The sequence below is a fragment of the Danio aesculapii genome, chromosome 3 (assembly GCF_903798145.1).
Source record: "Danio aesculapii chromosome 3, fDanAes4.1, whole genome shotgun sequence".
Lineage (NCBI taxonomy): Eukaryota > Metazoa > Chordata > Actinopteri > Cypriniformes > Danionidae > Danio > Danio aesculapii.
Window position 1 is genome coordinate 14381320 of NC_079437.1, and position 13550 is coordinate 14394869.

At 36.5% G+C, this 13550-nt stretch overlaps 1 pseudogene; it reads left to right on the top strand.

The window, feature by feature from the left end:
- Window positions 1–520: 520 nt before the first annotated feature.
- LOC130217403 (C-Jun-amino-terminal kinase-interacting protein 3-like) overlaps window positions 521–13550 on the top strand; it is a 65058-nt pseudogene continuing 52028 nt past the window's right edge.

The following is a 13550-nucleotide window of genomic DNA, read 5'->3' on the forward strand; positions in this document are numbered from 1 at the left end:
TGTGCGTTTCCTTTACTGTCCTTAATTTATAGTCATCAGTAAAAACAGAGACATCAAATCTGCTAAAACCCCCTCATAAGCTGAAATGATTAATTTGATAACTCTTTAAATTAACATTTCCATTGATAATTCACCCAAAACTAAAAAAAAAATGTCATCATTTATTTACGCTTGTCACAAACTTGATTTGTGAAACCTGGAAACCGGTCACTATTGACTCCCATAGAGTTTGCTTTTCCTACTATGGATGTAAATGCTTACCGGTTTGCATCATTCTTCAAATAATCTTCTTTAGTGTTCAACAGGGAAAAAAGAAATTCGTCTGAAACCATTTGAGGGTGATTAAATGGTAAGTAAATAATATTGTTTGCTGAACTACCCCTTTAATCCACCAATATGTTGTTTACAAGATATGCATCAGATTTAACATTAAAGTTTGTTTTTACAACTCATGTTGTGAACTGTTTCTCTATGAATCCTGGTTTTAAGAACACAACACAGCAGCGATGAGACATCATTATTCCGGCCAGCTCCATGCAGGCGCTGTGACGTCATCTGCCCCATCCATCATCATCATCAGAAAGAGAGAGAGAGTCACCGACGGAAGCAGCATCACGAGCCCCCGCCGCCCTGTCAACCACCGGATTGATTTCCACTGCCAAAAACGATCACGCAAGAAATACATACTCGATTCCCAATGACAGCGCGATCCCGTAGGCGCATCGCGCGGTAGCTATTCTTTGCGTATGTATGCGCGTACTTATTTATTAATTCCTCCATTTCTCTCCGTTGGTAATGGCTGTTGAGAGGCAGGTGCATCGCTCGCTGGGCGTGATGTGATGCGGTGCGGTGCGATGGATTGCGCGGAGATGAAACGGACGCAACCGGGAAATCGTCGAGTGTAATCGGCGAGGCGCGGGTGATCGACTAGCCGACACTGAGGTGCAGGAGCCCGGCGGGGAAGAGGACTCGTCCCCGCCGATCGAGAAATACCCACCGGGTGTGCATTCCGAAAACCGACCGTGGATTAAAGTGGCATCATGAGCACCTGATGACATTGTCATGATCTCATAGAGGCCGATTTGACACTTTAAAGATTGATTTACATATTATCGTCGTTAAACTAGCCTCGGACAAGCGCCCGCAAAGATGATGGAGCTGGACGAGGTCGTGTACCAGGACGACTATGGGGCCGTGTCCGTCATGTCGGAGCGGGTGACGGGCCTGGCCAGCAGCATCTACCAGGAGTTCGAGCGCCTCATCAAGACCTACGACGAGGAGGTGGTGAAGGAGTTGATGCCGCTTGTGGTGAATGTTCTGGAGAACCTCGACTCGGTTTTGACGGAGAACCAGGAACATGAGGTGGAGCTGGAGCTTCTCAAGGAGGACAACGAGCAGCTCATCACGCAGTACGAGCGGGAGAAATCGCTGCGCAAACAGGCGGAGGAGGTAAATATTGATATTATATCATCACAGCACATCACTGCCTTTAATACAATGTAGCATTCAAGCAAACTGTTTCACAGTTGATCCTCTCATGTGGAAAATAATTTATAGCAAATGCAATAGTGTTTTATAACTATACTATAGGCCATAGTAAAATATTACAGTGTAATATAGTATTTACAACACTTTTGTATGAGTTCTACAGTACACCATGGTGATGAACTGCAATAATACTGTTGTACAGTTTAGTTTTTACTGCAGTAAACTGTGGTGTATACTAAACTCTAATTGTAGAAAAGTACAGTATTGGGGTTTTGTTGCGTTACTATAGACTATTTCACTGTGGTCATGTCATTGGCCCATGAACATTTCCTGCTTGTCATCAAACTATTTCATAGCTGTAACAAGAGGCAATCGTTACTTAATGTTAACACAGCGATCATCACATTATTTATCAATATGTGGACCTTTTTGCATTCTCGGAAGCTACAGAAATTAAACATGTGAAACCGCAAATTCGTTGGGACCATTGTTTTTGTTTACATCCCTAAAAATGGTCTAAAGTTATTGTATTAGCACAGTAAAATTACCACATCACCTACTTAAATATAGTTTAGTTTAAAACTACAGCTTTTAATGTAAAATATTATGTGCTATGTTCATGTGGAATGTAAATATTGCTATTTTATCACACATCACTGCCTTCAAACAATTCAAGCACAGATTTGTTAGTTGATCATCCCAGATGAAAACCTACTATAATAATTTATAGCAAGTGCTATAGTCTCTCTTAAATATACTAGGCTATTTTAAAGTATTTTAGTATTTACAACACATTGCCAATGAATTCTACTGCAAACCATCATTATTAACTGTAATAAATACTGTTCACAGTTAACTGGTGTATTGTTGTATACTAAACCCTATAGTTGTAGACAACTAGGATTGGGTAGTTTGGTTATATTGCTATAGTTGTTAAATTACACCGCAAATTTAGAATGGTATGGTTCTAAAACCAGTATAGTATTTAATATAGTATGCTATAGTCTATTTAATGTCTTATAACTGTGTCTGTAAAGGTAAATTTTGTTATTATATTATCACACATCACTGCATTTAATACAAAAATAATATAGTGATTGTGGGACATAATGAAGTGTATTACACTTTGTAGAGCAGGGAAAATTAGCATTAAAAACGTCATGTTTGTTCCTGGGAATATTTCTAAAGAAGCCGTTGACATGGGATTGAGCCAGATTTGGGTAAAAACCCAAACAATACAAACATAAAAATTAAACAAAACAAAGAAGTTTATTTTAAACTTATTTAATACAGTATACATTATATAAAAGACTTTTTTGGTGATGGCAGCTTAAAGAAGGCTGTTATATGGAGAATGAAGTCACATCTATACAAAGTTTTTCCACAGACATCAACAGAGTGTAAATCTCTTGATGGTTCTGTGGGTCTCGTCTATCAAATCTGAGCTTTTTGTATTTTCTATTGAATTTCAAGTCAGGTGATTGGCTGGGCCATTGTACAGCTTGATTTTCTTTCTCTGAAAGCATTTGAGAGTTTCCGTGGGTGTGTTTTGGATCATTGTCTTGATGTAATGTCCACCCTGGATTCATCTTCATCATCCTGATAATGTAGATGTTGGACTGAAGCAGCTAATATTCATTTAATAGTATTAAGAGGGTTGCTGAATAACTACTGAGATATTTCAGCTGCTGTCTGGGCTTTCACTGCCTTTCTATACCTCCCTTTCTTCATGTGTTCAATACTTTTTCCGTGTCACTTCATTTTATTATGCATAACTTCATTTGTAAACTAATTAGGTTTGTTTTCATATGGTAAAAATTCCAAGTCAACAGCACCTTTAGAAATGTTTTCTGTGAAAAATGGTAATGCGTTGAATACTTATTTTCCCCGCTGTATTATAGTATTTTTGAGCAATTTGTCAATGTATGTTACAGCATACTGTATTGTCATGGGAAAACTGTGTCTGTGAACATTTACAAGAAACATCGACATGGCTTTGTAAACCTTGTGAAGTCTGTCATTATAAAAATTATAAAGAAAAATCTACATTTTTAAAGGAAAGCATATTTGACCCATGTGATATTTGTAGTGAGGAGCACACACTAGATAAGGAATGTTATTCAGAGATCCAAACTGAATAATATAAAAGTGTCTTCACAAACATTTAAGTGGAAAAAAAAAATTCTATAGTGTTTGTAGAACATTTTAATAAGCTAATACAATTTTTTTTCTGCACTTTAGGTATGAAAATGTTTTGTGGATGTTAAAGGTTTGTTGTGAGACCTCTTATGCCAATAAATAATCTTTAATTATTAGAGTCTAGCAAATTTAATGTCTTTGTTATACATGTCGCCAAAATTAATTCTGATAGCTTAAGTGAGATCTTTAACAGCATATGATTATATAAATATTAAATATCTATTATGTAGTTTTTTCATTCTGATAGTAGTTTTTGGGGTGCATAATATGGAAAATGCAGAGCTTTTTTCTAACACTGGAAAACTCAACATAGGGCATAAGAAACTGCTGTACACAAATGTCACTTGTCGTATTTAGCATGTTAAAATGTCTCTGACAAAGGTGACATTTAATTTCTTTGTTTTATGACCATTTCGAAGTGTAATGCTGTGCAAGAGTGATGACTCGGAGATTAAAAGAATAAAATAATAACAATAATAATAATGCTTGCAAGAGGCTTCAGCCCAGAAAATCTCCATTTTGAAATTTCACTAACGTTATAAAATGATGCTGATGTTTACTTTATAAAAATCATTCTCGCATATCAAGACCATAAAGAAAACATGACTTTAATCATGAGGATTTGGTGGCTTAAGAAGCGCATATATATTAAATATGATTGTCAGCTTTAAGGGATTTAAACCCTTACATCTTTACTGCTGCTCTTAAGATTGTATTATTTATCTTTGACCTGGTCAGTTTGTTGTCTTTGACCTTTCAACATCTTGAGAAACAATAGCCAACAAATACAGTCCTGTTATGTGTCCTTTAGATCTACTGTCTCATCATTTCTGTGCAACTGACCAGACAGCTTCAGGGGACAGATGCCCTTTATTCCCATTCATGCTACAAGCTAACATTTCCAAAACATTTCCCAAACTTAACTGTATTATCGACTGCACAACCAGAACATTATTGTATTTCATGTTTTAAGCTCTAAATGAGAGCTTAAAGAGCCTAAAAACACTATTCAAAATATAAGTTTGCTTCTCAAAGCACATGTCTTTGTTGTAATTGTAAAGATTTAGTGGGTTAATGATAAATGGAGATTGAGTGATCACATGACTATGAGTGGGGAATATTGTGTGCAACGAAAGAAAGAAAAGACAAAGAACAGAAAATAGGGTTTGTTTTTCGGTTGTTGTTAGAAAAAGTGTGTGGACTGCAGTGATGCCTCTCATTACTTGATTACTTCTCTTTCCTTTTTAAATCTGAGAGCCAGCCACATGTCGAATAGCTTTTTCTGCCTTTTCTGTATATAATTTACCATTTTCTTTATGTAGTATTATTATTTTAATTTCTTTTATAATTCATTTATAGCTTTAATTGACTTATTTTTTCTAGACTTTACATGCACTCCTAAAATATGTTGAGTTGGGATGCAGATGTACATTTATTTTATTACCAAAAACTGTAGTCTTATCTGGTTCTGTGAGCATCTGTGAAAATAATAACAGCCTCATCTTTACATCATACATTTATACTGTAGACCATGATAACCACATGTCCAGCTCCCCACTATCATGGTAAAGTGTAGCATAACTGTATGATTTTGGTAATTTTTTACAACAAGGATAATGTATTTACTAACTTGAACTAACAATGAACAAATATTCCATTTATTTCAATATTTATTCATCTTTATTAATGTAGTTAATGTAAATAGTCCATTGTTAGTTTATATGAACTCACTATGCATTAAATAATAATAATAACAAGTAGGCATTGGGTCTATCAGATTCTGAGGGTTCTGATTAGGTTGGATAAAAATATTACAGTTTAACGATATTGTGATAACTGCTCTAAAATATGTGCTTTTAAAACGTCTGGGTAAAAAAACTACTTTTTCCCCATTGAAAGGAGTATATTTTATTTTAAGAAAGATTTCTAATATTTTGGAATGATAAACATGTCAGGCAAAATAATTAAAATAAATCTATTTGACTTCTGCTGTCTTCATTAGTTTCAAAAACACAGATTTAACACAGAACTTAACACAGAGCATTACAACCCAAAAAACTAAATAAACACACACATAAAAAACAAACCTACATAAACTGTAGGAACGTTATGAAAGAAATGTTTTGAGGTTTTCAAACCTTGACTTCAAACCACGGTATACCTTGAAACTGGTTTTTGTCCTATGCCTAATAACAAGCAAGAACTTGTATCTAATAATTCCTTAGTAAATGCTGAACTATGATTAATAAATACTGTACTAGTTTTGGTCATTGTTCATGTTAGGAAGTACATTAACTAATAGAACCTCATTGTAAAATATGACAATCTTTTCTGTAATATTTCCTATCAAGAACAGTAACCTGATGACATAAGTACAAACGCAAAGCACTGGTATGACTGAAAAAGAACCTATTATGCCCCTTTTTACAAGATGTAAAATAAGTCTCTGATGTCCCTAGAGTGTGTATGTGAAGCTTCAACTCAAAATTCCACACAAATAATACTGTAAAACTCTTTGAAACTGCCCCTTTTGGGCTTTGATCTTAATTGTGCCATTTTGGACACTGTCACTTTAAATTCAGATGAGATTGTGCTCCCAGGCTTATTTAAAAAAAAAAAAGGGAGGAGCTGGAAATGCCTATGTGTCAGCATAACGGCAGATTCAAAACAGAATTAACGTTATCTCTGTCAAAAACTGAAGGTTAAAAGAAGTGTCTCAGAAGATATGAGTGAATCTAAAACTCCACATTTATAATCCTCTTAGGGTGTTTTCACACCTGCCATAGTTGGTTTGAATCGAACTAGAGTTCGTTTTCCCAGTTGGTGCGGTTAGTTTGGGCAAGTTTGAATGTAGCAATCGCACTTGAGTGCGCACCAAAAGCGGACTAAAAAAGCGAGCTGAGACCTCCTTGAAGAGATGGTCACGGTATCCTTTCAAACAAACCCTGAAGCGGTTTGTTTGTGGTGAGAACATGATTCGAACTAAAACAGACCCAAACGCAAAAAGTGCTGTGCCTTTTTTGGACTAATCCAGCTGCTGTAGTGCGATGCGCTTTCCCATCTTACGGGGTGTGGAGGAAAAATATTTGTTGACGGCGCTATACCAACAATTTTAAACAGAGAGAGAGGGAAAAACATTACCTGATGGATCGTTGGTGATATTTCCGGAAGATGACCATATCGCAGTTTAGCTAAATTAATTCACGCCTCCTCCTGAAGTGACTTGTGATGCGTCTTCGCCGTTTGCAATGCATTAAAACATTATTTTCCAGCCGCAGTTGCGCTTAATTGTAGGAATGTATAGTTTGTCTAACGTGATGTGTACGAACTGAATAGTTTACTATGGCCAGGGATACAATCAGCCAGCACAGTCGTCCTTGCATGGTAAAAAGGGACATTTTGTGTCTGCTGGTTTGTTTACTTGAGGGAGATCCATTGGCATTTTCATGCACAAATTCTGACCAATCGAAAAGCAGTTGCACAGGTGTTAAAGATTTATTTGGCTGTAAACTAGTTTAAAGCACATGCCTGGATGACTTGTATTGGAGAACTCAAGCATAATCACTAATGTTATCTATACTACCTGACAAAAGTCTTGTCGTCGATCCCACTTGTAAGAGCACCAATAATAACTTGAAGTCTAGTTGATAATTTGGAAAAGTGGCAGAAGGTAGATTTTGCAGATGAATGATTTGTTGAACAGCAGAAGACCTATTAGAACCCGCATGGACCCAAGATTCTCACAGAAATCAGTTAAGTTTGGTGAAGGAAAAATCATGGTTTGGGGTTACATTCAGTATCGGGGCGTGCGAGAGATCTGCAGAGTGGATGGCAACATTAACATTTGTGCTGCCCATTACATTACAAACCACAGGTTTTCTGCAAGATAGCGCTTCTCATAATTCAGCCTCCACATCAAAGTTCCTGAAAGCAAAGAAGGTCAAGGTGCTCCAGGATTGGCCAGCCCAGTCACCAGACATGCACATTATTGAGCATGTCTGGGGTGAGATGGAGGAGGCATTGAAGATGAGTCTAATGAATCTTGATGAACTCTGGGAGTCCTGCATGAACGCTTCCTTTGCCATTCCAGATGACTTTATTAATAAGTGATTTGAGTCATTGCAGAGATGAATGCAGTCATCTTGTTTTGCTTTTGGCATGTTTAGCACTTAGCCTTTATCATACACAACAGAATGTTGATGCCTATCAGTTTGGCAGTCAATTGGCAGTACCACCAGCACAAGGGCAGAAAAACAAGTTGGTATACTGTTAATTACGTCTTTTATTTAATTAATTTTATTTAATCACCAAACATTTACAGAGCAAATTATTAGTGTAACATTTTGCGCCCAGATTGGGATCCTCTGCTGTAAACTGTATATTAAACACTTCCCTAAAATCTACATTTTGTCAATTGCTGAAAAGAAAGGCAGAAGTCAGAACAGCACATTCACTGCTGAAAAAAAATAGGCATTGCTTTAAAAACAATACACTTGATAAAATAAAATGAGTTACATATTAAGACTTGATATTTTCACTTATAATGCAGCGATGCAAGGATTTATTTACTTCAGGTACAGAGGACCAAAGTGGGAGGATGATGGGTGGGGAGGGTGATTATGGGTAATCAATGTTCTCATAGAAGAAGGCTGGCAGCCTCTGTAACCCGATTCTCATGTTAGAAGACAGGCAGAGAGCACAGAGCGAGAGAGGGATGCAGAGAGAGAGAGAGAGAGAGAGAGAGAGAGAGAGAGAAAACAGCGTTCTCCAGTTTCGCATCCTCTGGGATTATGGCAGTAGACTTTAATGGCCACAATAAGAACGTCCATCTCACAGTCTTCCTCTCATATAGACTGTACTAGCACACAATCTGCATGTAAAACAGCTCAGCAATCATAATAGAAGTCAGAATGTCTAATTTTGAATGATTAACTTAATTATAGTTTAAAACAATAGTTTATTTACAGTATATAGACATTTATAATTTAATTTGCAAACAATATAATAGCATACACATTATTTATGACTTTCGTGAGGCACAAGAAGGGTTTTTTGTTGCTTCATATTGACATCTTTATAATACATCCAACTTGCGATTTAGAGATAATGTGTGCAATATTATTTAGTGTCAGATTCTTCTGTTCTATCAAATCTCTTATTGATATGCAATGACATTTCTTCCAAAAAGGGACAACTTTGACTTCTCATTATAGGGCTGTGTGCGATATTGAAGAAAAATGCAATATGCAGTGGCATGCAAAAAAAAAAAAGCGAAATTCGATATGCAGGTTTTAAAATAACATTATAACCAACCTATGGTTCATATTATTTAAGGGAAAATAAAGCATCACTACAACATCTGAAAGTGAACAACCATGTTTCACTGTTGCATAAAACAAGACATTTTAACCATTTAAATTCAAATAAGAAAATAAATTAAAGGGGTGGTCCACTACGACATTATCTCATCTCATTCATAACATCTCTGAATTTAACATGCTCTGTTTAATGCAAAGAGAGACATTGGATTTTACAGAGTAAGCTTAGCAAAGCCTATGGTGAACAAAGTTTGGGGGCTACAAAAAATACATTCAGGCTACTGAGATCACAAACGCTTTTCGAGATCAGGTTGCACACATTCACCACGCGCATATACCCCGCGCAGCGAAGGGTCATGGCCAGAGGCACTGTAATACACAGCAGAGAAAGCTAAAATGCCGTCCAAATGCTGCTAGTTCCACAGAGCTTGTTCTGTTTCTGTATTTGAGCTTCCAAAGAACACGACACAAAGAGAGAAGTGCATACAGTTTAATTTTAATTATGCTCCACAGAATTATAATAAATATATAGATAGCATTTGACAAAGGATGGCTTCCAGGATCTCTCCCAGTTCAGTGCTGGATTCAGCTAAAAACTCTTCAAAGGAGCAGCTCTAAACATAATAGACGAAGCTGTGGATTGTGAGCCACAACATGTAAAGTGTTTTTATTTTTTCAGATTGGTCAATTACATGCACAGTTTCTAGCCTTTACAGTATGTTGTATGTCAAAGACGTAAACAAGGATGTAAACAATGGGAAATGCTGTTTGGCACCACTAACAATTTAGCTACAAAAAAATATTTATCAGTCAAACTGATGTAAACACCCACAATCATCAGTAGCGCTGCAGTGCCTCTCTATGCGGCTGCTTTCCCTGTGTTCTACATCTCAAATAAACTCGCAAAAGATATGAGAACGTTTCATATTATTTACACATGCTTATTCTAAATATATGTGAAAGACATTTGTCAGATTTTATTTTAGAGAGCAGGCATAAGCTTCAGCTGTATCGTCTTCATTTTCTGTCTTAATTCAGGCTCAAACTGATACGGCTAACAGCTACTCTGACAGTGTTTACACAATGACAAAGAGCGTGCTATTAGAGGCATGACCCTTTTCCTGGTGACTTGAAGCCATTTCGCGAATCACAGCACATTATGTTAGCTGACCAATCAGAGCCTTTTGAGGGCAGGCCTTTCGGAGGAAAAATAACAGTCGTTTTCATGTTTGCTGAGTAGCTGTATATAATCAAAGTAAGGTCTATGAAAAAAATAACATAATTTTTTTTATTTATTTATTTTTTTTTTACAAATGAAGGATGAGCACACATTGCTTTGCATCTTATAAACACAACCAAGCCTTAAAAATACACTCTGGACTTAAAATATCTTTGTCTACTGGCATAGTTTCATCATAGAACATCAAGGAACAATCAGGAAACAAAGACACTGCAAACAATTTGCAATGACTTTTTTCCTGTATTGCGGCTTTCCTAATATGCCTTGATTTGCATTGGACATGTAGTATTTCAGCATTGATACTGAAATCGTTTCAGATTTTTGAAAACCTTCATGTCCAGAGATGCACATGTAAGTGATTACATTGCCTGATGTGCAGAAAACAAAGATGTACCAGTGCAATATGACTGTATATCAGCTCTGGTGGGAGGCATTCGTTAGCCCGAGGCCGCAGGTGTTCTAGTGACGATATACAGCCACATCGCACTGCTACGAGTGTGATATTGTGTTTATACAACAGTTCCACGGCATAATCGGGTATATGAAAAGAAAATCAAACACAGAGAGTCTCAAAGATTCTTTTGTAAGAGGAACTACTTTCTTCCACCATTCCTTCATATCTGCAGCTGATGTTAGAACTGCAGAAACCATTGCTACTTCACACACGTCACTTTAGAGCTAGTGTTTGAATGATTCTCTAGCGCAGGGGTGCCCAAACTTGTTATTATGAACGGCCAAAAACCAAACTTGATTGAGCGCTGAGGGCCGAAGGTAAATATACTGTAAACAAATGTAGCTATTACATTAAAATTGCCATGGGCAATTAATAACTTTTAGAAAATAACTAGAAAATATTGTTTCATATTAGCTAATGCAGTATATATTTGTAAAATTTATCATGAATTTGAACAGTAAAGACAAAAACAATCCCATTTAAAACAGAATGGAGTTTACTGCCGAATAAACGAGTCAAGCTGCACCTGTTTTTGGCTTGATCTGATGTTTTCTGCATTGTTCTCGGTCCGTAGATGGCCAGTATTGACATTTTTGAAAATCAGATTTATGTGCAACCTTTAATTGAAACATTTAATTTTAGCTTACTTTTTGTAGCTCAGCAATTAAACAATCAAAAAAATGTTATGCTATATTAGAATTGACAATCTCAGTTAACGGCATTCACCCCCCAACCCTCCCCATCACTCTTTTCTCTTTCCAAATCAAAGGTTACCATGAGCCAACTTTTGCCCTCTGGCCCTAGTTTGGGCATCTCTGCTCTAGCGCAATGTCTAGAGTGATGACAAAATTTATAAGGCTGAACGGCATGAAGTGCCATCAGTCTACAGAGATTTCCCAGTATTTCTCTGTTGCAATCAGAGGCAGCAGCGCAAACACCAGCAGATTACTGTGGTATAAATACAGCACTACAAAATACAAAAGAGAGAGATCGACTTAGAATATCACTTACCTCTTTTATAATGATTTGATCACCTGTGGTTTGAAATTTATGCTAAGCTTTTCTTCCCTAAGCACTTATTGTGTGGTCTCTATCGCTATCTTGTGGCAGAACGTCAACTGTCTTTGCCCTGCTCAGCATGACAGGCTGACGGCTGCGAACACGCTGAATCAAAGTGACTCAAATCCATTATCGAAATAATGAATATTTAAAATAGGCACTTTTCTTAAAAATAAACTGCGTAGTTGCAATCTAAACAACTATATTCTCGACTAAAAAAAAAGCCTAAAAAGTACATTTTGTTGTCCAACAGCTGCAATATTTGTCAAACTGTAGTGAGTTTATTGATCTGCTGTCGCTCTATGTTGGTGGAGTAATACAGAAGGGTGAAGAGGCTGTATGAGTGCTGTTATAATAGGAATATCATTTGGCTGTCAGCCAATCAGATTCGAGAACCACATAGAACTGTTGTATAAATAAATAAATAAATAAATAGATATATGCTTATACATAATGTTTTTATATATTGTGCAGCCCTGGTTTGTTGTAAGAGATATATAAACCTGTTTGGTAACACTCTGTGAATTCTGTTTGTTGGTATTGTGATGCAGAAAAAAAACATGTTTCCCCTTTAATGACGGTTCTTGCTAAAATGCAATGTTATTAATAAAGGATGGGTCTTGTTATATGCCAAGTCTTGGCAAGAATTAGCATTGTGGGATTACATTTTATGAAAATCAATATGTAACATCCCAATAACGAATGTCCATTGTAGACATGTTGGTGATTTGGGGTATGTGTTGAACTCTAGATAGGCTGTATAAGTCAACGCTGTCGTTAGAAGGACATGATTGACCTAGTGTGATGTTTTCATTGAAGGCTGATTTGGGTTTATAGTGTTAGAGAGAGTGTTTGGTTTTTTCCCCTCTTTGCAGTTCTGGGATTACTGAATTCCAGGAGGATGTTTGTGGCTGGGCTGCACTGCAGAAAGAGCCTATTATGTTCCACTTTTAAATCCTTGCAGCTCAAAGTCACCACACACTGCACTTGTGAGTGTGTGATGTTCCCGGGTGAATGTGTGTGTGTAAATGTGACTGTATTGTATTCGAAGAACAATCCCTTCTCCAAATGCTTCTTTGACCTTGTGATGTTCTGCTTCATAATCTGGTTATGGATATGGAGATTCAGCCACACACACACACACATTTTTGTGAGTTGTGGGGACATTCCAACAGTTTACTTTCTGAAAACTCATTCTGTATGGTTCATTCAGAATGGGGACATTGGCTGTGTCCTCATAAGTCATCTTTTCCGTGTAATAACTGCCATACGCATGTCATTACCTGACTGTGTATGTCCTGATATGTCCATCTATCTATTTGTCTGTTCTTTCTTTCTTTCTTTCTTTCTTCTTTCTTTCTTTCTTTCTTTCTTTCTTTCTTTCTTTCTTTCTTTCTTTCTTTCTTTCTTTCTTTCTTTCTTTCTTTCTTTCTTTCTTTCTTCTTTCTTTCTTTCTTTCTTTCTTTTATTCTTTCTTTCTTTTTGTCTCCATCCATCATCCATCTCTTTTTGTTCTGGCTGTCTGTCTTTCTTTCTATCTATCTCTGTATGTCTTTTTTATCCATCCATCCATCTTTTTTCTTTCTGTTTGTCTGTCTGTTATTCTATCTACCTCAGTCTATATCTTTGTCTCTGTGTATCTTTTTCTTTCTTTCTTTCTTTCTTTCTTTCTTTCTTTCTTTCTTTCTTTCTTTTTTCCTGTCTCATCCATCTATATTTTTTATTCTTTCTTTGTCTCTCACCGGATCTCTCAGTCTATCTGTAAATGTGTCTTCTTTCTTTCTTTTTCTCT